This window comes from Zootoca vivipara, chromosome 13 (genome assembly GCF_963506605.1).
Source record: "Zootoca vivipara chromosome 13, rZooViv1.1, whole genome shotgun sequence".
Classification (NCBI taxonomy): domain Eukaryota; kingdom Metazoa; phylum Chordata; class Lepidosauria; order Squamata; family Lacertidae; genus Zootoca; species Zootoca vivipara.
This window is the reverse complement of record NC_083288.1, coordinates 50,757,910-50,779,369: the sequence shown is the minus strand read 5'-3', so window position 1 is coordinate 50,779,369 and position 21,460 is coordinate 50,757,910. Positions and strand designations below refer to the sequence as shown.

Sequence of the window (21,460 nt, the reverse complement as noted above, 5' to 3'; positions counted from 1 at the left end):
GCTGTGGTGCAAAGCTCCCTCCGGCGCCCCCGTTTCCCCGAGTTTTTTAGGGAGGACAGCGCTGCCGGTGGCGCTGGAGGAGGCAGGCAGCAGTTGGAGGGCGGCTGGCTCCTCCGGCGGTGAAGAGGCGGAGGCTGGACGCGGCACCTCCCAGCTCAGCTGGCCGCTTCGTGCCGCGGGGGCCACGGCAGACGGAGGCTCCGGGCGCGGTGCTGCTTCGGTGCGGCATGGTGGAGGTGGGCAAGGGCAGATGAGCTGATGCCGAGAGGCGACGCGTCCAGCCTCCGCCTCTTCCCTGGCGCCCTCCAGAACTTGCGCCACTAGCCTCTATGGACAAGAAGCCCCTGGCACCCTGCATGTGAAGACAGGCTCTCTGGTGGATTGAGCAGAGGAGCCCAAGAGTAAGTTTTTCTCCCTCTCATAACCCTGGAACACGTGGGCAGCCAAATGTTGTGAAATTTAGCACAGAAGAAAGAAAGGATTTATTCGTGTGGCGCAGAGTTAAACTATGGCAGGGGTTCCCAACAAAATTTTCTCGAGGACCCCTCATCGAGCCGCTATTGTGACAAGGACCCCCATTAATTCCTAATCCTAAAATTAAAAAGTGAGAGCCAAATTAAGAGTCTTTTTATATTTTATATTTATACGTTTTTTACAGTTACAACAGAGTACTCCATCAGTATACAGTTTGTTTTAATTTTCAGCTCTTAATGAGATGAACCACTTTTTAACCAACGGTCCATTTTTAACTACGCGAACTGTAGCTTCCGCGAAAAACAACGCTTTGTTTACAAACACTACTGTTTTGCAAAGAGGCAGCGCGCGCCAGGGAGGAGGGAGGGGGATGGAGAAGACAGGGTACCTGCGCAGTAGCGCACAAATGAAGCCGACGCGCACAAAGCATCTTGGGGAGGTGAGCGTTAGTAGAATGCGCGCGCTGCCTCTTTGCAAAACAGTAGTGTTTGTAAAGCGCCACCTAACGGCATACAGCAGAACTACTGCCTCTATCTAATTCTAGTTTTGCGCTAGACTCTGCTCATGCAGGAAGCGGCCAAAACAAAAAATCTGTTATCATACGAAATATATTTAATATATTTTTTATTCTAATAGCATCTTGAGGACCCCTCTGGCATAGCTCGTGGACCCCTGGGGGTCCCCGGACCACCTGTTGGGAACCACTGAACTATGGAACTCCCTGCCACAGGAGGCAGTGATGGCCGCCCACCTGGATGGCTTTAAAAGAGGATTGGGCAAATTCCTGGAGGAGGAGAGGGCTATCAAGGGCTACCAGCCACAGGGGCTATACTTTTCCTCCCTGGTCAGAGGGAGCAATGCTTCTGAATGCCAGGTGCAGGAAACCCTGGGAGGGGAGAATGTTGCTCTTGTTTTCGAATCCTGCTTGCAGGTTTCCCATAATGGCCACTGTGAGAACAGGATGCTGGCCTAGATGGGACCTTTGCCTCATCCAGCAATCTACTCTTATGTCCTTCTTATGTTCCTTTCATTGATTTGTTAATTATCTATATACCAGTATATAATAATGTAAACTGGCCATGTCCGTTAGTATCCCCTTTTCACCAAAACCGCTTGACCGATTGCGTTCAAATTTTGACACAATGCCACATGTGAATATGAGAGTAACCCCAAATGGTTGCGTAGCAATATGTCACACCTATGCCAGGTAAAACAAAAACAAAAACCCATGTTTCAAAACAAACCACTCAGATGAAAATGCATGTTGGGAAAAGAACCAGGTTGCAAACCAGCACCCTCTAGTGGCAGCTACACTGGTACTGCACCTATAAAACCTTCCCTCTCAACAGCACCTCGGCTCCCATTTACATACTAGGCCATGGGTCCCCAGACTACGGCCCGCGGGCCGGATGCGGCCCAATTGGCCTGCCAATCCGGCCCGCGAAAGGTCTGGGGGTCAGCATGGCCATCCTGCACTAATTTTTTAGAGCCGAGAGCCAAGCCGAGAGCCATTTTTCCCCCTTCGTCGCCATTTCCCCCCTCCTTCATTGTGGCTGGCCAGTAGCAGCCAATCAAAAAGTTGAAGTGCTTCAGGCCCCAGCCAATGGGTGGGCAGCAGCTGCACGTGTACAGGAGGAAGGGGGCTGTGCTAAGCTGGCTGATCGCCATTTGCAGCAGCCGCTTCTTACCAGAGCAGAGCCAGCCGGAGAAACCCCTTTCTTTGCTGCCGCTCCACCCTCCGCCGCAAGGAGCCCCTGCTGCAAGACACAGATAAGTGTTTTGTGTGTGTGTGTGTGTGTGTTTCAGCGCTCCTTCTGCAACGCCCTGCGCAGCTGCTTAGCCGCGCTGCTGCTCCCGCCGCCGGAGCCGGGCTGGCCCGACCCGCCGCTTGAAGAGGAGTTGGCCTGGCGCCGCCGCCTCCCCCGCCGCCGTTCTCTTTCTTGAGGCCCCTGCCGCGGCCGCCCGGATAGCCCCGCCGCCACCGCCGCCGCCTCCCCCTCCGCTCTCTTTCTTGCAGCTGCCCGGATGGCCGCTGCCGCCTCCCCCTCCCCCTCTGCTCATTTTCTTGCGGCCGCTACCGCGGCCACCCAGATAACACCGCCACCTCCCCCTCCGCTCTCTTTCTTGCAGCCGCTACTGCGGCCGCCCAGATGGCCACCGCCTCCCCCTCCTCCGCCGCTCTCTTTCTGCCGCGGCCGCCCGGATGGCCGCCTCTGCCTCCCCCTCTGCTCATTTTCTTGAGGCCGCTACCACGGCCGCCCGGATGACCGCCACCGCCTCCCCTCCCCCTCTGCTCATTTTCTTGAGGCCCCTGCCGCAGCCGCCCGGATGACCCCACCGCCGCCGCCTCCCCCTCCGCTCTTTGTCTTGCGGGCGCTACCACGGCCGCCCCGATAGCCGCCTCCGCCTCCCCTCTCTTTCTGCCGTGGCCACCCGGATAGCCGCCGCCGCCTCCCCCTCTGCTCTCTTTCTTGCAGTCGCTACCGCGGCCGCCCGGATGGCCCCCTCCGCTGCCGCTCTCTTGTGGCTCTCGGCGCCTGGATCACCTCAAAGAGCTGGCTTTGGGATCCTCCTCCGGTGTTGCCCAGGCCCCTGGCCCACCCCCAGTCCCGGTCAGGCTGCCGTTAGCCCCAGCCCCGGCCCCATCGCTGCCACTCAGCCTGAGCGCTCCAAATATGGCAGGCGGAGGTGAGCGGGAAAGCGGCTAGGGGCGCTGGGGTCTGGCGGGCTCCTGGCGGGGCTCTGTATGGTGTTGTTTTATTTTAAATATTATTTTGTGTTTATTATTTTGTGATTAAAATCATTATTTTAAATTTAAATATTGTATTGTTTTCCTGTTTTTTGTGCACCAAATGCAGTATGTTCAATGCACATAGGATTTCGGCTCCCCCCCACCCCCAAAAATATAGTCCGGCCCAGCACAGGGTCTGAGGGCGGTGGACCGGCCCCCGGCTGAAAAAGTTTGGGGACCCCTGTACTAGGCCGAAGCCTTTACAGACTAGGCAGAATGGAGGTACTGAGTCGCCTGGGTGGGGGTTGGGGGGAGGAGGAGATGGGATAAGTCAGGGCACGGTGGGACCAGTCACAGGGATGAGCGGGGGGGGGGAGGAGGTGGCGTGATACGTCATGGGTCGGGACAGGGTGGGGGGAATCACAGGGATAAACCGGGGTGGGGGGGGAGGGGCAGGATACGTTATGGATCGGCACAGGGTGGGGGGAATCACACTGATTAGCCACAGCAACGCGTGGCCGGGTCAGCTAATATTACATATAATTTATGCTGTACTCGTGACATTTTGTTGTGTCCCCGATATATATTGTTTAGGATTCATCTGGATGGAAAGCGACATAGAAATGTATAATCAATCAATCAATTAACCAATCAATCTGGGAGTGGCCGGCTAGACCACATAACACCGGTCCTGAAAGACCTTCATTGGCTCCCAGTACGTTTCCGAGCACAATTCAAAGTGTTGGTGCTGACCTTGAAAGCCCTAAACGGCCTCAAAGGCCCAGTATACCTGAAGGAGCGTCTCCACCCCCATCATTCAGCCCAGACACTCAGGTCCAGCTCCAAGGACCTTCTGGCAGTTCCCTCCCTGCGAGAAGTGAGGTTACAAGGAATCAGGCCTTCTCAGTAGTGGCGCCCGATCTGTGGAACTCCCTCCCACCAGATGTCAAGGAAATAAACAACTATTTGACTTTTAGAAGACATCTGAAGGCAGCCCTGTTTAGGGAAGTTTTTTTTTTAATATTTGATGTTTTATTGTGTTTTTCATATTCTGTGGGGAGCCGCCCAGAGTGGCTGGGGAGGCCCGGCCAGATGGGTGGGGTATAAGTAATAAATTATCATTATTGTTATTATTATCAATCACATGCTATCCTAGCTTACTTGCAGCTGCCATCAAGGGTTTTTCCTGCATGCAACTCCCCCCCCCTCAGTCTTATAGCCAAGCACATTTAATACAGCCGAAGCCCCATGACCAGGCATAGGCAAACTGCGGCCCTCCAGATGTTTTGGGCTACAACTCCCATGATCCCTGGCTAACAGGACCAGTGGTCAGGGATGATGGGAATTGTAGTCCAAAACATCTGGAGGGCTGAAGTCTGGGGATGCCTGGCCTATGCCTGCCCATGACACTCTCCTGACACGCACAAAAATATGTCAGTCTTTAAGATGCCACTGGGGTTTTCTTTTGTCTCTGAGTCAACGGGATTCTGCTCCGTGTGTGAACTCTGTGGTCGCCCCTTTACGAAATCTAACATAATTTTACATTTATGGACATAAATGGACATAAATGGACATAAATCTGACATCAGGAACTACAAGGCAGAGAAACCAGTAGGAGAACACTTCAATCTCCCAGGACATTCTATACAAGATCTCAAAGCAGCTGTTTTATTACAGAAAAATTTCAGAAACAGACTGGAAAGAGAAGTTTCTGAATTGGAACTCATTACCAAGCTTAAAACCATGGAGCCACCTGGGATGAACAAAGACATAGGATTCTTATCTCATTATGCATGATCAAGCTTTCTTTAGCGCCTCAGCCCTTGTTTTTCCCCGCAGGACCTATTGCAGTCATCAGCAGTCGTTAACAGCCATCAACAGGTTTACCACTCCTATCACCCATTCCCACCCACCCCCACCACCCTCTGAATATACATAAGGGTCTGGCTCTTCTGTTTCAGTGTATCTGAAGAAGTGTGCATGCACACGAAAGCTCATACCAAAATAAAAACTTAGTTGGTCTTTAAGGTATTTCTGAAGGAATTTTTTAATAATTTTACACAATCCAGATTACATGATCCAATTTACATGCATATTATGCCTCTGTCCCTGATATGTTATCGGCAAACAGGTATTTAAACCTTGTTTGGCAGCGTTTTCCCTTTTATATGCGTCAGAGAACCTAGTTGCTGAGTTAGGAGAAATTGTGGCACAGTGGTCGGCTCCTCCCCGTTCTCAAGGAAAAGGTTCGGTCCAAGGCGCAGCCTCATTCAACTCCCGTCCGACTCAGCATTTTCTTGACTGCGCACCGCTCCAGAGGTGGCTGCAATCGAAGGGGGCGTCTCCACTGACAACTTGAACCAGGAGGGGTCATCTTCAGGGATAGTCAAATAAATGGCTCCGAGTGGCAATGGCTGCTGTTTTTTCCTGCGAGATCCCATTTATACCTCCCCTGACCATAACACTCATTCTGCATTCGTAGGAAATCAATGCTTTAGTGTGGCAGCACCTGCGCTGTGGAACTCCCTGCCAATTGACACCACGCAGGCACTTTCACTGCGCACATCACCTGCTAAAAACACGCTTCTTTAGCCGAGCCGACCCAAATATGGAGAAAGAGGTACGAGGTGGTCCGAGGAGTCCTGGTTGTGTGGGAAAGGAAGCAAATTGGGGGAGATTCCCCCACCCCATAAAGAACACACTATAAATATATACATACACCCCCACTCCAATCCATGCAACTCTGCAAATTACCCACGATGCCTGCCTGGCAGGGGGTTGGACTAGATGACCCCTGGGGTCCCTTCTGACTCTACAGATCTATGATCAGCCAGGGTAAAGAGGGGCACCTGCAGCATTATTTGGAAGCTGAAAATGAAGTGGGGAGGAAGTTCCTCAGTTTAGCAGCCACCACAGAGGCACTTATTGGAGGGCAGTGTGGTGTAGTGGTTAGAGTTTTGGGCTAAGACGTTGGAGACCAGGGTTCGAATCCCTGCTCAAGCCATTAAGCTTCTTGATGACCTCGAGCCGGTCGCTCTCTCTCAGACTAACCTATCTAACAGGAACAAAATAAAAAAATTCCTTCCAGTAGCACCTTAGAGACCAACTAAGTTTGTCATTGGTACTGTATGAGCTTTCGTGTGCATGCACACTTCTTCAGATACCAATGCATGCACACGAAAGCTCATACCAATGACAAACTTAGTTTTTTATTTCGTTTTAGCTTATTGGTGTTAAGTGGGGTCGCCAGAAGCGGTTTAGTCATGCTGGCCACATGACCCGGAAAAACTGTCTGCAGACAAACACCGGCTCCCTCGGCCTACAGAGCGAGATGAGCGCCGCAACCCCAGAGTCATCCACGACTCGACCTAACGGTCAGGGGTCCCTTTACCTTTACCTTTATCTTGGTTTAAGAACAGCTTAGTTCATGAACAACTTGGATTAAGTATCTGACGAAGTGTGCATGCACACGAAAGCTCATACCAAAATAAAAACTTATTTGGTCTTTAAGGTGCTACTGAAGGAATTTTTTTTATTTTGTTTCGACTCAGACCAACACGGCTACCTACCTGTAACTAGAACTTGGATTAAGAATGCTGCAAACCCGGAAGTGGGTGTTTTGGTTTGTGAACTTTGCTTTGGAAGCAGAACATGTTCCGCTTCCTGTTGTGTGTGTTCCATTTGTAAACTGAGTCCCCCGCTGCTATGGGAAAGCACGCTTTGGTTTATTAACGGACTTCTGGAACGGACTAAGTTTGTAAACCAAGTTACCACTGCATGTTGAATATTTTAAATAGCTGCTTTTAAGTGCTTTTTTTTTTTACTGTGCAACTAGGACCAGGGAGGGACCCGGGTTCAAATTCCCACTCAGCCACGAAGCTCACTGGGTGACCTTGGGAGCCAGCCGCTGCCCCTCTCAGCCTAGCCTACCTCGCAGGGTTGTTGTGGGGGGGGGGTTAATTGAGGAGTGGGGGAGAGCTGTGTACGTTGGGAGACAGATGCAATCGTCCCAAGAACATTATCGTCTTATTCTGTTCGTAAACTGCTTCGAGGTGTGTGCGTGCGCGCGCTTTACAATCAAGCGGTACATAAGAGTCTGCAAAATAAAGCATAGGATCGTAGCGTTGGAAGGGACCCTCAAGGGTCATCTAGCCCAACCCCCTGCAAAACTGAGCACGAGAACACTCCCACCGCCTTGCAGATCAAAGATGCATGAGAAGGCGGCGTAGGGGTCCGACCCCCTTTCTCCACACCTAGCGCTTCCATCTCCGCAAAACACGGGGAATGGTGCTGTCTTGATAGCCGCGTTTCTCAGGCAGCTTTTGTGCAGAAAGAAAGGAACGAAGGAGGAGGAGGAGGGGGCGATGGCAGTCACACAACAGAGACCTTTGAGCAGCGGAGTTTCAAGGTGTCTCCAGGTGAGCGTACCTGCCTTCCAAGCACTGAGAGGAGAGATTTCAGACGGATGCACCTTGGAACAGAAGCCAAGGGTTCAAGTCTGCCTTTACTGGGAAGGAAGGTGTGACGAAAGTCCTCTACTTTCCGTCTTTATTGTACAACCTACCGGTACTTCTCAGATTGTGCAAGGCTTTAATGGGGATGCCCTGAGGTAAAGTTCACCTCCCACTATCCCAGTTATTCTCCTTATAAACCCCCTCACAACCCTTGGAGTTTAAAGGTAAAATGAAAGTGCTCTTCCAGCCCAAAACGTGGCACGGTTTCTTTTAAGCTCTGAGGGGAAATATGAGACTATTCTTAATGTACACAACAGTAAGGGGTTCTCCTCACTCGAGCTTTACCCCCACTTGAAGCTTTCCTCCCACCTGAGGAAACTTTGTGTCACCCTCGAACCAGTCTCCCTCTTCCTCCACCTCTCGGTGCACTCAAGGGACAACAACCTTGAGTTTTGTCCTTCTAATGAGGATCCCCACCAGATGAGCCATAGATACCTCTGCTGGAAAGACCACACAGAAGATAATATGATAGCCATGATATGATAGCCATGCTCAAATATATGAAAGGATGTCATATGGAGGAGGGAGAAAGATTGTTTTCTGCTGCTCCAGAGAAGCGGACACGGAGCAATGGATTCAAACTACAAGAAAGACGATTCCACCTAAACATTAGGAAGAACTTCCTGACAGTAAGAGCTGTTCGGCAGTGGGATTTGCTGCCAAGGAGTGTGGTGGAGTCTCCTTCTCTGGAGGTCTTTAAGCAGAGGCTTGACAGCCATATGTCAAGAATGCTTTGAAGGTGTTTCCTGCTTGGCAGGGGGTTGGACTGGATGGCCCTTGTGGTCTCTTCCAACTCTATGATTCTATGATTCTATAATACAGATGGAACTTTAATTTAACATTTACAGTGGTGCCTCGCTTAACGAATGCCCTACTTAACGAAATTTCCGCTTAACGAAAGGATTTTTCGAGCGGAGGTTGCCTCGCTAGACGAATGAAAATTCGTCTAGCGAATCGCGGTTTCCCATAGGAATGCATTGAAATTCAATTAATGCGTTCCTATGGGCAAAAAACAATGCGAAAAAAAATTCAATGCATTCCTATGGGACTCGCTAGACGAATTTTTTCATTATAAGAAAAGACCCGTGGAACGAATTAAATTCGTCTAGCGAGGCACCACTGTAATGGCTTATGAACTTAATGGTTGCATTCAAGGTTCATGTGTACGAGCATGTGGTTTCAATGGAACTGTTCTTGTTAAACATATAACTTCAAACCTCACTAATTCCTCACCTAACACTACTCTATAAACCTATTCCACCCTCACCCAAGCTCACACGCCCCTGCTTCATCTCCCTCTCTCTCCCAACTGTCCACTGTCACTAACTGCCGTTTTGTCCTCATAATGTTCATCACTCCGCCCCCACAAGCATGTGATGTAACTCAGGGCAAGAGATGCATTAACCCATATACCATACATCCAGGCTGAGGCCAAATATACCATCCTAGGGTTATTTCATTACAGAAGGTTTAGATAAAAGAGAACGGTTTGTGGAGGGGATTTTTTTTTATTATTTGCAGATTCAGAGGAAAACAGTACTGGCTGCAGTTTATTTCGTAGTTATTCTGTTTCTGTCCTGCTTTTCCAGCTCAAGGTGGCAAGCATGGTTCCCCCCCCTCCCCATTTGATCGTCACAACAACCCTGCGAGGCGGGTTAGGCCAGGGGCGTGGGGAACCTGTGGGCCGCAGACCAAGTCCACTTTGGTCCACACACTTGCCAGTCACTGAACATTGATGAGTGAAAGGGGGGGGGTTTCAGCGCTGCTTCAGCTGAGCACACCAGTTCCCTGTGGGGAACTGAGGAGTGAGGGTGGGGGTGGTTAGATCCTGCTTAGGGGAAATCTAAAGGTGGGGAGGTAATCCAAAAACAGCCCATGGAGGACCAATTTTGCTCAGCACAGAGCGTTGCGTTTTAGGGAGTATTAAAAAGGGGGGGGGAGAAGGAATGGAATGGAGTGTACGGGAAGGGAGCGTGGCTCATGGAGCCCTAAACGGGATTACTCCATACCACAGGGAGAACCAATGTGGCGCCCTTCAAGTGTTCGCTGCTGGACTGCAGCTCCCATCGGCCCCTGCAACAGCCAGCCCAGCCAAGGGACAGGGCATCCATTTGTCTCGGGAGACAATGGAGTGTGCCTCCGGGGGTGGAGTCAAATCGCTGTGTTCGCAGCACCAAAGGGACCTCCTTGGGGTGCAAGCCTGGGGGGGTGGAGGTCCTGGGCTGCCCAGACAACGAGACCCCCATCTCGTGGTCCAAAGGAAAGCAGAGCAAGACGTTTGGCCCAAGCTTGGCTACAGGAGTTTGTGTCAGGTTTACTCCCGAGCCTTTTCTTCTCCAGGACAGATCCTGCAAGGAAGTGGAAGTTTAGAGTCAGAGCTTTCCTTCTCCAAGATGGGCTCCCCTCCCAGGCTGATGAGCCCCCCCCCATGCAGAAACCGCCTTCTTGACCATTGGATCCCTTTCTTTGCAGGCAGATGAAGTCCCTAACTCCCCGAAGGTTAGAGACCCATCACCTCCCCTCACCTGGTTTGGCGGCCAGCCTAAGCTGTTTCCAGGGTGTGGCTGCTCTCATAGAATCACAGGACTGTGGGGTTGGAAGGGAGCCATAGGATCATCTAGCCCAACCCCGTCCAATGCAAGAATAGTTTGCCCAGCGTGGGACTTGAACCCAGGACCCTGAGATTAAGTGCTATCCTGGCTGTACTGTAGTCCCATACCGACAGCTTGCAGGAGCTGCAGGTGAAATCTTGAGTGCAGTCTGAGGACCAAAGGGGGCAAAGCACCCCAAGAGGAACATGTCCCCCCCCCCCCTGAGGCACCACCCCTCTCCTAATACACTGGTTGTATATCCCAACAACATCTGGAAGCTGATACATTGCTTCCCCCCCCCCCGTCCCCTCCCACCAATTCTGCAAATAGTTCCCCTTTGGACTTGTATTTCAGAACAAAACTACTTTTCGTCCTTATGGTTTGGTGTCTGGTGCCACCTTGTGATCAGGGAGGGGAAAAGGACATGGAAGCTGTGTTTGGTCCATCAGGAGAGAGAGAGACAAAATTTAAAAAATCCTTTATTTTGTTTCGACTCAGACCAACACGGCTACCTACCAGCAACTAGGAGAGAGAGAGAGATCCACAAACTATCGATACCTTTTGTTGTTGCTGTTGTAGTCATTTACTCCTGTCCGACTCTTCGTGCAAATATTACCATAATAAAGGACAAAAGTGGAAAGGACCTAACAGAAGCAGAAGACATCAAGAAGAGGTGGCAAGAATACACAGAGGAATTATACCAGAAAGATATGGAGGTCTCGTACACCTCAGGTAGTGTGGTTGCTGACCTGGAGCCAGACATCTTGGAGAGTGAAGTCAAATGGGCCTTAGAAAGCACTGCTAATAACAAGGCCAGTGGAAGTGATGATATTCCAGCTGAACTATTTAAAATGGTAAAAGATGATGCTGTTAAGGTGCTACACCCAATATGCCAGCAAGTTTGGAAAACTCAGCAATGGCCAGAGGACTGGAGAAGATCAGTCTACATCCCAATTCCAAAGAAGGGCAGTGCCAAAGAAAGCTCCAACTACCGCACAATTGTGCTCATTTCACATGCTAGCAAGGTTATGCTTAAAATTATACAGGGCATGCTTAAGCAGTATGTGGACCGAGAACTCCCAGAAGTGCAAGCTGGATTTCGAAGGGGCAGAGGAACCAGAGACCAAATTGCAAAAATGCGCTGGATTATGGAGAAAGCTAGAGGGTTCCAGAAAAACATCTACTTCTGCTTCATTGACTATGCAAAAGCCTTTGGCTGTGTCGGCCACAGCAAACTCTGGCAAGCTCTTAAAGAAATGGGAGTGCCTGATCACCTCATCTGTCTCCTGAGAATTCTCTATGTGGGACAAGAAGCTACAGTTAGAACTGGATTCAAAATTGGGAAAGTACCTAAGGGCCAACCAAAATATTACTAATAAAATAGAAAAACTCCTTCCAGTAGCACCTTAGAGACCAATTAAGTTTGTCATTGGTATGAGCTTTCGTGTGCATGCACACTTCTTCAGATACCACACGAAAGCTCATACGAATGACAAACTTAGTTGGTCTCTAAAGTGCTACTGGAAGGAATTTTTCCATTTTATTTTTATTTTGTTTCAATGGCAAACCAACACGGCTACCTACCTGTAATATTACTGAGTCACTAGGAAGCTTCCAGGTTCTACAGAACGCTTCATCAGGCTGGGGTTTAAACACAATAGGGAGGGCAGGGAGAAAGCTTGGCTTGGGGTATGCAAAGAGGAACAGAGGAATCATTGGTCTATTAAGCTCAGAATTGTCTCCCTCTTTTTTTAGTTTTTTATTTATACTTTTCAAATTTATACACTTTAATAAGTTTTACAATCAATTTTACATTTCAAAGTTTGACTCCCATTCCCCCTCTTTCTGCGGTTCCTTAAATTTATTTTTTAATATCTTCTGCATATCCAAATTCATTTGATTTACTCATTTGAATTATCTACTGCAGAGGTTCCCAACAAAATTTTCTCGAGGACCCCTCATCGAGCCACTATTGTGACAAGGACCCCCATTAATTCCTAATCCTAAAATTAAAAAGTGAGAGCCAAATTAAGAGTCTTTTTATATTTTATATTTATACGTTTTTTACAGTTACAACAGAGTACTCCATCAGTATACAGTTAGTTTTAATTTTCAGTTCTTAATGAGATGAGTTAAATCTGTCCTTTGAGTCCATTATTTCTGAAATATTAGGTTCCAAACTTGAAACTTTCACTCTGAAATCCGACCGCATGTCGAGCCGATTCCTATATTTGTTTTTCATGAAACACATGGAAGAAAATGCTTGCTCACACCGATATGTGGTTGCAAATGGAAGGATCTTTTTCATTGTCTTATTTCCAAGTTTCTTGTTTACAAACACTACTGTTTTGCAAAGAGGCAGCGCGCGCCAGGGAGGGGGGAGGGGGATGGAGAAGACAGGGTACCTGCGCAGTAGCACACAAATGAAGCCGACGCGTGCAAAGCATCTTGGGGAGGTGAGCGTTTAGAATGCGTGCGCTGCCTCTTTGCAAAACAGTAGTGTTTGTAAAGCGCCACCTAACGGCATACAGCAGAACTACTGCCTGTATCTAATTCTAGTTTAGCGCTAGACTCTGCTCATGCAGTAAACGGCCAAAACAAAAAATCTGTTATCATACGAAATATATTTAATATATTTTTTATTCTAATAGCATCTTGCGGACCCCTCTGGCATAGCTCGCGGACCCCTGGAGGTCCCCGGACCACCTGTTGGGAACCACTGATCTACTGTTAATATATACTCTTATAAAACTGCAGGTTATTACAATAATCCTGCCAATGTTTTTTATCTGTTTGCAATTTATCTGTAAATATTCAATAAGCCATTTCCATTCTTTTATTTAAAAAAAGGTTTCTTATTCTTCCGGTAAGTTTCGCCATTCCTGCATATGCCATAAGTTTTTGTATCCATTCTTCCTTTTCTGGGACTTCTTGCTTCTTTCCATTTTGTGGCAAGTAGCATTTTTTGCCGCTGCAGTCGCAGACATAAATAAATTTCTATACAATTTAGGTAGCTCTGTCCCTAGAATTCCCAAAGGAAAAGCTCAGTGCTGTATTGTCTACAGTACAATGACCATTGGACTGCCCTTCTTGAAAAGATATTGCATAAAAGTGTGTCTTAAGGGCAGAGCTCAAATGACTACATTTATATCTATATCTATATCTATATCTATATCTATATCTATATCTATATCTATATCTATATCTATATCTATATCTATCTATCTATCTATCTATCTATCTATCTATCTATCTATCTATAATTGGTTTTATAACAATTACAAAAAATATAAAAAGAAAGAAAGACAAAAAACAAAAATTAGGAAAAAAGAAAAAAGCATAGAATAACTAATACTTCTTCACATTTGAGCTAACATATCATCAAACTTAGATTTCCTTAACAATAAAGAGCTCAAATATACTTTCTTACTCTGTCGGCTTCCTCCTTCCTCCCCCTCCACGTTTCTATTTATAATTAATATAGCACTCTCTACTTCTTAAATCATTTCTTCTTCTAAAATACTCATTATAAATCTTATTCTTGAGCCATATCCCCAAATTTCCAATATTTCAAAATATCGTTTGGATCTAGAAATCATGTTAATTATTTTACATTTAATCTTATTTTCTCCTACTATGTCTATTTGCTTCTTCAGCCTCTTTATACTTCCCCTTCCCTCAAATGACTACATCTATCTAGCACGATTTTATTTATTTTTACAAATATTGTGTCCCACATGATCACCCGGTGCCACCTATATATGAAGATGTTTGGGTCGTTTAAGGCAATACAGAACCTTTTATTCTGTTTGTTTGGCGAACAAATAAACAACTATTTAAAGGGTTAACTCTGAATACCAGACACCACACTGGGAGCTGACTGGGGGAGCTTTCCTCTGCTGGAGACAAAATGCTGGGCCACCTGATCGAGCACAAAGGGCTTTTGTTATGCTTTTAAACTGGAGGAGCCCCCCCCCTCCCCGTTTAGGAAAGTACCTGGAAGAAAAAGAATGAGTCATGCGGCAACACAAAAAACACACAGCTGGAAACTGGGCACCCTTTCACCAGGTTTTTAAGAAGGGAGAAGGTACCGTCCTCTTAACTATCTCCAATTAGCTTGCTAGATACTTCATGAAAGAATTTGTAGAGTTGGAAAGGGAACACAGGGGCCATCTAGTTATCTCTCGCTTGGACTACTGCAATGTGCTCTACGTGGGGCTACCTTTGAAGGTGACCCGGAAACTACAACTAACCCAGAATGCGGCAGCTAGACTGGGGGCTGGGAGCGGCCGCCGAGACCACATAACACCGGTCTTGAAAGATCTACATTGGCTCCCAGTACGTTTCCGAGCACAGTTCAAAGTGTTGGTGCTGACCTTTAAAGCCCTAGTTACAGGTAGGTAGCCGTGTTGGTCTGAGTCAAAGCAAAATAAAAAGATTCCTTCAGTAGCACCTTAAAGACCAACTAAGTTTATATTTTGGTATGAGCTTTCGTGTGCATGCACACTGTGTATCTGAAGAAGTGTGCATGCACACGAAAGCTCATACCAAAATATAAACTTAGTTGGTCTTTAAGGTGCTACTGAAGGAATTTTTTTATTTTGCTTTAAAGCCCTAAACGGCCTCGGTCCAGTATACCTAAAGGAGCGTCTCCACCCCCATTGTTCTGCCCGGACACTGAGGTCCAGGACCGAGGGCCTTCTGGCGGTTCCCTCATTGCGAGAAGCCAAGTTGCAGGGAACCAGGCAGAGGGCCTTCTCGGTGGTGGCGCCTGCCCTGTGGAACGCCCTCCCATCAGATGTCAAAGAGAAAAACAGCTACCAGATTTTTAGAAGACATCTGAAGGCAGCCCTGTTTAGGGAGGCTTTTAATGTTTAAGAAATGAGTGTATTTTAATGTTTCTGTTGGAAGCCGCCCAGAGTGGCTGGGGAAACCCAGCCAGATGGGCAGGGTATAAATAATAAATTATTATTGTTGTTGTTGTTGTTGTTGTTGTTGTTGTTATCTATTCTAGCCCAACCAACCCCCTGCAATGCAGGAATGTTTTGCCCAACATGGGGCTCGAACCCACGACCCTGAAATTAAGAGTCTCATGCTGTCGGCAAACTTTTTCAGCAGGGGGCCGGTCCGCTGTCCCGCAGACCTTGTGGGAGGACGGACTATATTTTGAAAAAATGAATGAATGAATGAACAGATTCCTATGCCCCACAAATAACCCAGAGATGCACTTTAAATAAAAGGACACATTCAACTCATGTAAAAACACACTGATACCCGGGACCGTCCGTGGGCCGGATTGAGAAGGCGATTGGGCCGGATCCGGCCCCCGGGGGGCCTTGGTTTGCCTACCCACTTTATGTTTTGCACCCTCTAAATAAACGATCCACTACCAGACTGCTTGCAAACTAGCCACATCATTCACAGGGGAAAAAAATCAGGGGAGGAGTTGATTCAAGGATTACATAGCAATACAGAGATGAAGGTCAGAGTTGGTGTAATAATAATAATAATAATAATAATAAAAATAAAAATAAAAATAATAATAAAAATAATAATTTATTATTTATACCCCGCCCATCTGGCCAGGTTCCCCCAGCCACTCTGGGCAGCTTCCAACCAAATATTAAATTACAGAAATCCATCAAACATTAAAAGCTTCCCTAAACAGTGTAAAGGGAGACTTGGCTGAAGCCTTTAATACGTTAAATGGTTTTATAATTTGGCTGAATATTTGGATTATTTGATTGATTGCTATTTGTATAATCTGTATAATTTGGAATATGATTGGATGGTTAAAGTGGAACATTTAGTAAAAATGATTTAAATAATAATAATAAAATGTTAAATGGAGCGAAACAAGGATGTATATTTAAAAAATTGTAAAAAAATTTTTAAAATATATATTTAGATTTTTTTTAGATGCTCTGGCTGCAAGGAAGATAGGAAACAGAGAGCTAGGGTTGCTTTATTTCAAGAGGTAAAAATCAGGACACCAAAAGTGATTGCCTGAGCTTGCCCCACCCCCCAACCCATAATGGACATTTGCTACAAAATGTCAGCATTTCCCCAGATGGGCATGTCAGCCCCCCAAAAGACGCCATCTCCAGGATTTCTCAGATGTATGGCAACCCTATTGTTGCAAAAAGATTCCTGAACTGCAAGAGGGTTGGACTAGATGACCCTCGGAACCCTTGCAACTCTATGCTTATAAGAGGTGGGGGGCTGGAGATTTGGAGGCCTAACGGAAGTGAAGCTAGGTATGAGCTGGTAGCAGATGGCACTTATAGATTCCGACAGCGTTTCTTTAAATCACCGATGCCTTGCTTTGTGCCCTTGCTGTGAGCAATGTAACATTTTGCGGTTTGGCAAATTGCAATGAAATTGTTCGGGCTTTTGGTTCGTACAATAAACACGCACTCACACCCCACCCACGCCAACCCCTGCATGTGCGGGCAAGACTAGCTGACACCCAAGAGCCGCTGGGCACAAATTCCAGAAGCAGGTCCGAACGCCTCCCTTCCTCGCCCAAAGTTTGCCTTTTTCTGCAAATTCAGGCAGGCCTCGGCTCTCGCCTCTTCCCACCTTGGGCTCTGCATCAGTGCCGGATTTGATGATTCTGTGATTCTATGAAGCCTATTCACACCACGTAGAATCATACATTTAAGGCTTCCTGCAAATAATCCTGGGAACTTTAGTTTGCTAAGGGTGCTGGGAGCTGTAGTTCTGCAAATTGTAATTAGTGGGATACTTAAGAGTGTAAGACGATCCAGTGACATAGACATGCCGAGTTGCAAGGGACCCCCAGGGCCATCTAGTCCAACCCCCTACAATGCAAGAAACTTTTGCCCAACGTGGGACTCCCAAAATTGGGAAAGGAGTACGACAAGGCTGTATATTGTCCCCCTGCTTGTTTAACTTATATGCAGAATTCATCATGCGAAAGGCTGGACTGGATGAAGGATGAATCCCAAGCCAGAATTAAGATTGCCGGAAGAAATATCAACAGCCTCAGATATGCTGATGACACAACCTTGATGGCAGAAAGTGAGGAGGAATTAAAGAACCTTTTAATGAATGCAAAAGAGGAGAGCGCAAAATATGGTCTGAAGCTCAACATCAAAAAAACTAAGATCATGGCCACTGGTCCCGTCACCTCCTGGCAAATAGAAGGGGAAGAAATGGAGGCAGTGAGAGATTTTACTTTCTTGGGCTCCTTGATCACTGCAGATGGTGACAGCAGTCACGAAATTAAAAGACGCCTGCTTCTTGGGAGAAAAGCAATGACAAACCTAGACAGCATCTTAAAAAGCAGAGATATCACCTTGCCGACAAAGGTCCGTATAGTTCAAGCTATGGTTTTCCCAGTAGTGATGTATGGAAGTGAGAGCTGGACCATCAAGAAGGCTGGTCGCCGAAGAATTGATACTTTTGAATTCTGGTGCTGGAGGAGACTCTTGAGAGTCCCATGGACTTCAAGAAGATCAAACCTATCCATTCTGAAGGAAAATAAAAAAATTCCTTCAGTAGCACCTTAAAGACCAACTAAGTTTTTATTTTGGTATGAGCTTTCGTGTGCATGCACACTTCTTCAGATACAGTGAAATGGAAGTTTCCAGGCACTTATGTAGAGAAGGGGTGGGGAGGGGTGGGGATGGGGAGGGGGGATCACTCAGAAGGGTGGTGGAAATGGGTGATTGACTGACTGATAGCTGTTGATGACCGCAAACGACTGCAAATGGTTTTGCATGAAAAAGCAAGGGTTGAGATGGCTGAAGATCGCTTATCATGTATAATGAGATAAGAACCCGATATCTCTGTTCAAACCAGGTCCCTCCATGGTTTTGAGCTTGGTGATAAGTTGCAATTCAGCAACTTCTCTTTCCAGTCTATTTCTGAAATTCTTTTGTAGTAAGACAGCTACTTTGAGATCTTGTATAGAATGTCCTGGGAGATTGAAGTGTTCTCCTACTGGTTTTTCTGTCTTCTGGTTCCTGATGTCAGATTTATGTCCATTTATCCTTTGGCGTAGGGTTTGGCCTGTTTGTCCAATATAGAGAGCTGAAGGGCACTGTTGGCATTTGATGGCATACACAATGTTAGAGGATGAGCAATTAAATAGTCCTGAGATAGTCTTACTACAAAAGAATTTCAGAAATAGACTGGAAAGAGAAGTTGCTGAATTGCAACTTATCACCAAGCTCAAAACCATGGAGGGACCTGGTTTGAACAGAGATATCGGGTTCTTATCTCATTATACATGATAAGCGATCTTCAGCCATCTCAACCCTTGCTTTTTCATGCAAAACCATTTGCAGTCGTTTGCGGTCATCAACAGCTATCAGTCAGTCAATCACCCATTTCCACCACCCTTCTGAGTGATCCCCCCTCCCCATCCCCACCCCTCCCCACCCCTTCTCTACATAAGTGCCTGGAAACTTCCATTTCACTGTATCTGAAGAAGTGTGCATGCACACGAAAGCTCATACCAAAATAAAAACTTAGTTGGTCTTTAAGGTGCTACTGAAGGAATTTTTTTATTTTACTTCGATCCAGACCAACACGGCTACCTACCTGTAACCATTCTGAAGGAAATCAGCCCTGAGTGCTCACTGGAAGGACAGATCGTGAAGCTGAGGCTCCAATACTTTGGCCACCTTATGAGAAGAGAAGACTCCCTGGAAAGGACCCTGATGTTGGGAAAGATTGAGGGCACAAGGAGGCCGAGACGGTTGGACAGTGTCCTCGAAGCTACCAACATGAGTCTGACCAAACTGTGGGAGGCAGTGGAAGACAGGAGTGCCTGGCGTGCTCTGGTTCATGGGGTCAGAAAGAGTCAGACACGACTAAACGACTAAACAACAAGATCGAAACTAGATTGTAGCAAGCCAGAGCCAGGTCATTTAAAGGGCTCTGGAAAGCTTGGAAATACTTAAAAATTAACATAAAATTAGAGACTTCATTGATTTGCACCATTTCAATGCCAGCTTTCTTTAATTATTAAGGACTTGGAAATCATTTGGTCCCAAAGCACCAAAACTACTCCCTTGAAGTAAATGCATTAGGAATGTGCTTTTGTATTGTTTATGCTCCTCTGAATGGATATATTTTCCTCCTTATATTCGAATACATCCCTTAGGCCTCTCCAATGTATTTTCATCTTGAAGTAGCTCTAGAAGTGTGTATTTTCTTCTTGGAATCAGAATGTATTTTTTGTTGAAAAATGTATCTTTTACTCCTTTATACTTGAAATGTATCTTTCGTTTAAAAGCGTATATTTCCCTTTATCATTGTATAAGAATGTATCTGTATACAGTACTTATTTTAATGAATGTGTTTATGAAATGTAACAAATGGCTTTGTATTACTTTAGTGTCTTTACCACAAAATGTTGAATTCTGTTTTACTTTTGTGCCACCATGGTAAAACCTTTAACCCCTCCTCTTCCGGAACTGTCAAAACTGCCAAACACTACAGCGCCACCTAGGGGGTCTACAACAGCTCACCAAATAAACATAAATCACAGGAAAAACAGTTCTAGTTACAGGTAGGTAGCCGTGTTGGTCTGGCGTAGTCAGAAAAAATTCAGTAGCACCTTAGAGACCAACTAAGTTTGTCATTGGTGTGAGCTTTAGTGTGCATGCACACGAAAGCTCATAGCAATGACAAACTTAGTTGGTCTCTAAGGAAAAACAGTTTTATTAACAAAGAGGGGAATTTCGGCCCAGCACCCCCACCCCCGGGGTCATGTCGGCCCGCGGACAGTCCGGGAATCAGCATGTTTTTACATGAGCAGAAGGTGTGCTTTTTATTTAAACCACATCTCTGGGTTATTTGTGGGGCATGGGAATTCGTTCATTTCCCCCTCAAAATATAGTCTGGCCCCCCCACGAGGTCTGAGGGCCAGTGGACCGGCCCCCTGCTGAAAAAGTTTGCTGACCCCTGATCTAGAGGGCCGAGTCTGGGAATGCCTGAGCTACAGGAATGGATCCTCCATAGCTACAGGCAGTGTATCTCTAAATACCAGGGGTTAAGAGGGATGTGGACTCCCTCCGTGTGGATTTCCTGGGGGATGTGGGGGCGGGTGGGCATTCTTGTGTCTGAAACTTTTATTTTCAACACAAAGCGCGGTAAGCGTGTTCAGAGAGACACAGTAACAGACTCTGGCGGCGGACAGCAGCAGCAAAGCCTAAGCCCCTCCCCAACCCCGGTGCCCTTCCTCAAGATGGCGCCCGCGGCTTCCCCTCGCGAGAACGAGCTCGCCCGCGAGAACCAAACAGGGGGAATCCCCGCAGCATGGCCATTTCCACGCCTCCCCTTATCCCATCCGATTTTGCCGCCGCTTTCAGTTCAGTCGGGCGGAGGGCTCGGGGCTGCTGCTGGAGGGTCCGCTACCTGGAGCAGGTAAAGAGATTTACACAGCCTTTGCCCTCCTTTTATTATTTTATTTTATTTTATTTTGGGGAGGGTAGAAAACCGAGTTCCTGCCCACCTGGGCAAAGGCCAGGCCGTGGTGGGCGCTCGCGGGTTATGCGGAATTGTTTATTTTGTTTCTGGCGGGGATGAGTCACCGGCCCATGCGCCGCTTCCGTCCCATCGATAAGCCCCGTTGAAAAAGGAGCGGGGCGTAGAACGTTGCCAGCGCCAGGGTTCGGAGGGCAGAACGTTGGCGGCCGCGGCGTTCCATCCCGTGGAACGTTGGCGGCCGCGGGGTTCCATCCCGTGGAACGTTGGCGCGGCCAACCCCGGGATTTCCCCGTGGGACGAGGAGGAGGCCTCGCTTTGGTGAGGAACTTTCACTTAGCACGGCGGGGGGGGGGAGAAAGGAGAGGCGCTTCCCGAACTTCTCCCCACCCCACTTTGCCCCCAAAGAGGATTGGAAAAACGGGGCTTTCCTTCTCTTCCACCCCCCCCCCGCTCCCCCGTTCTTGTGCGCCCCTCGGAGATGAAAAGTAGCTCGCGGCCCGATCCCAGCAGGCGTTTACTCGGGAAGTAAGCCGCTCTGAATCCTACGCGTGAATGCAAAACAAAAACGGAATTGCAACTTGCAAGTTTTAAATAAAGATTTTGCCAAGAGCCATTGTGCTTCCGTGGAAGGTAGATCCATTGTGTTCAGTGGTGTTTACTCCCAGGTAAACGGTGCGGAGAGGCAG

The 21,460-nt window shown here is 47.4% G+C and overlaps 1 protein-coding gene across 2 annotated transcripts in view; it reads left to right on the top strand.

Annotated features, from left to right (window-relative positions):
• The first annotated feature begins 20,591 nt into the window (after positions 1-20,591).
• The window catches only part of TP53 (tumor protein p53), a 29,907-nt gene continuing 29,038 nt past the window's right edge, over positions 20,592-21,460 (top strand). The window contains exon 1 of one of the 2 annotated variants that reach the window (XM_035135728.2): positions 20,592-20,711. The gene's annotated coding sequence lies outside the window, so the exon portion shown is untranslated. Of the gene's footprint in view, positions 20,712-20,799; positions 21,093-21,460 lie in introns of those variants that run through there. The other variant, XM_035135727.2, reaches the window with a different exon arrangement.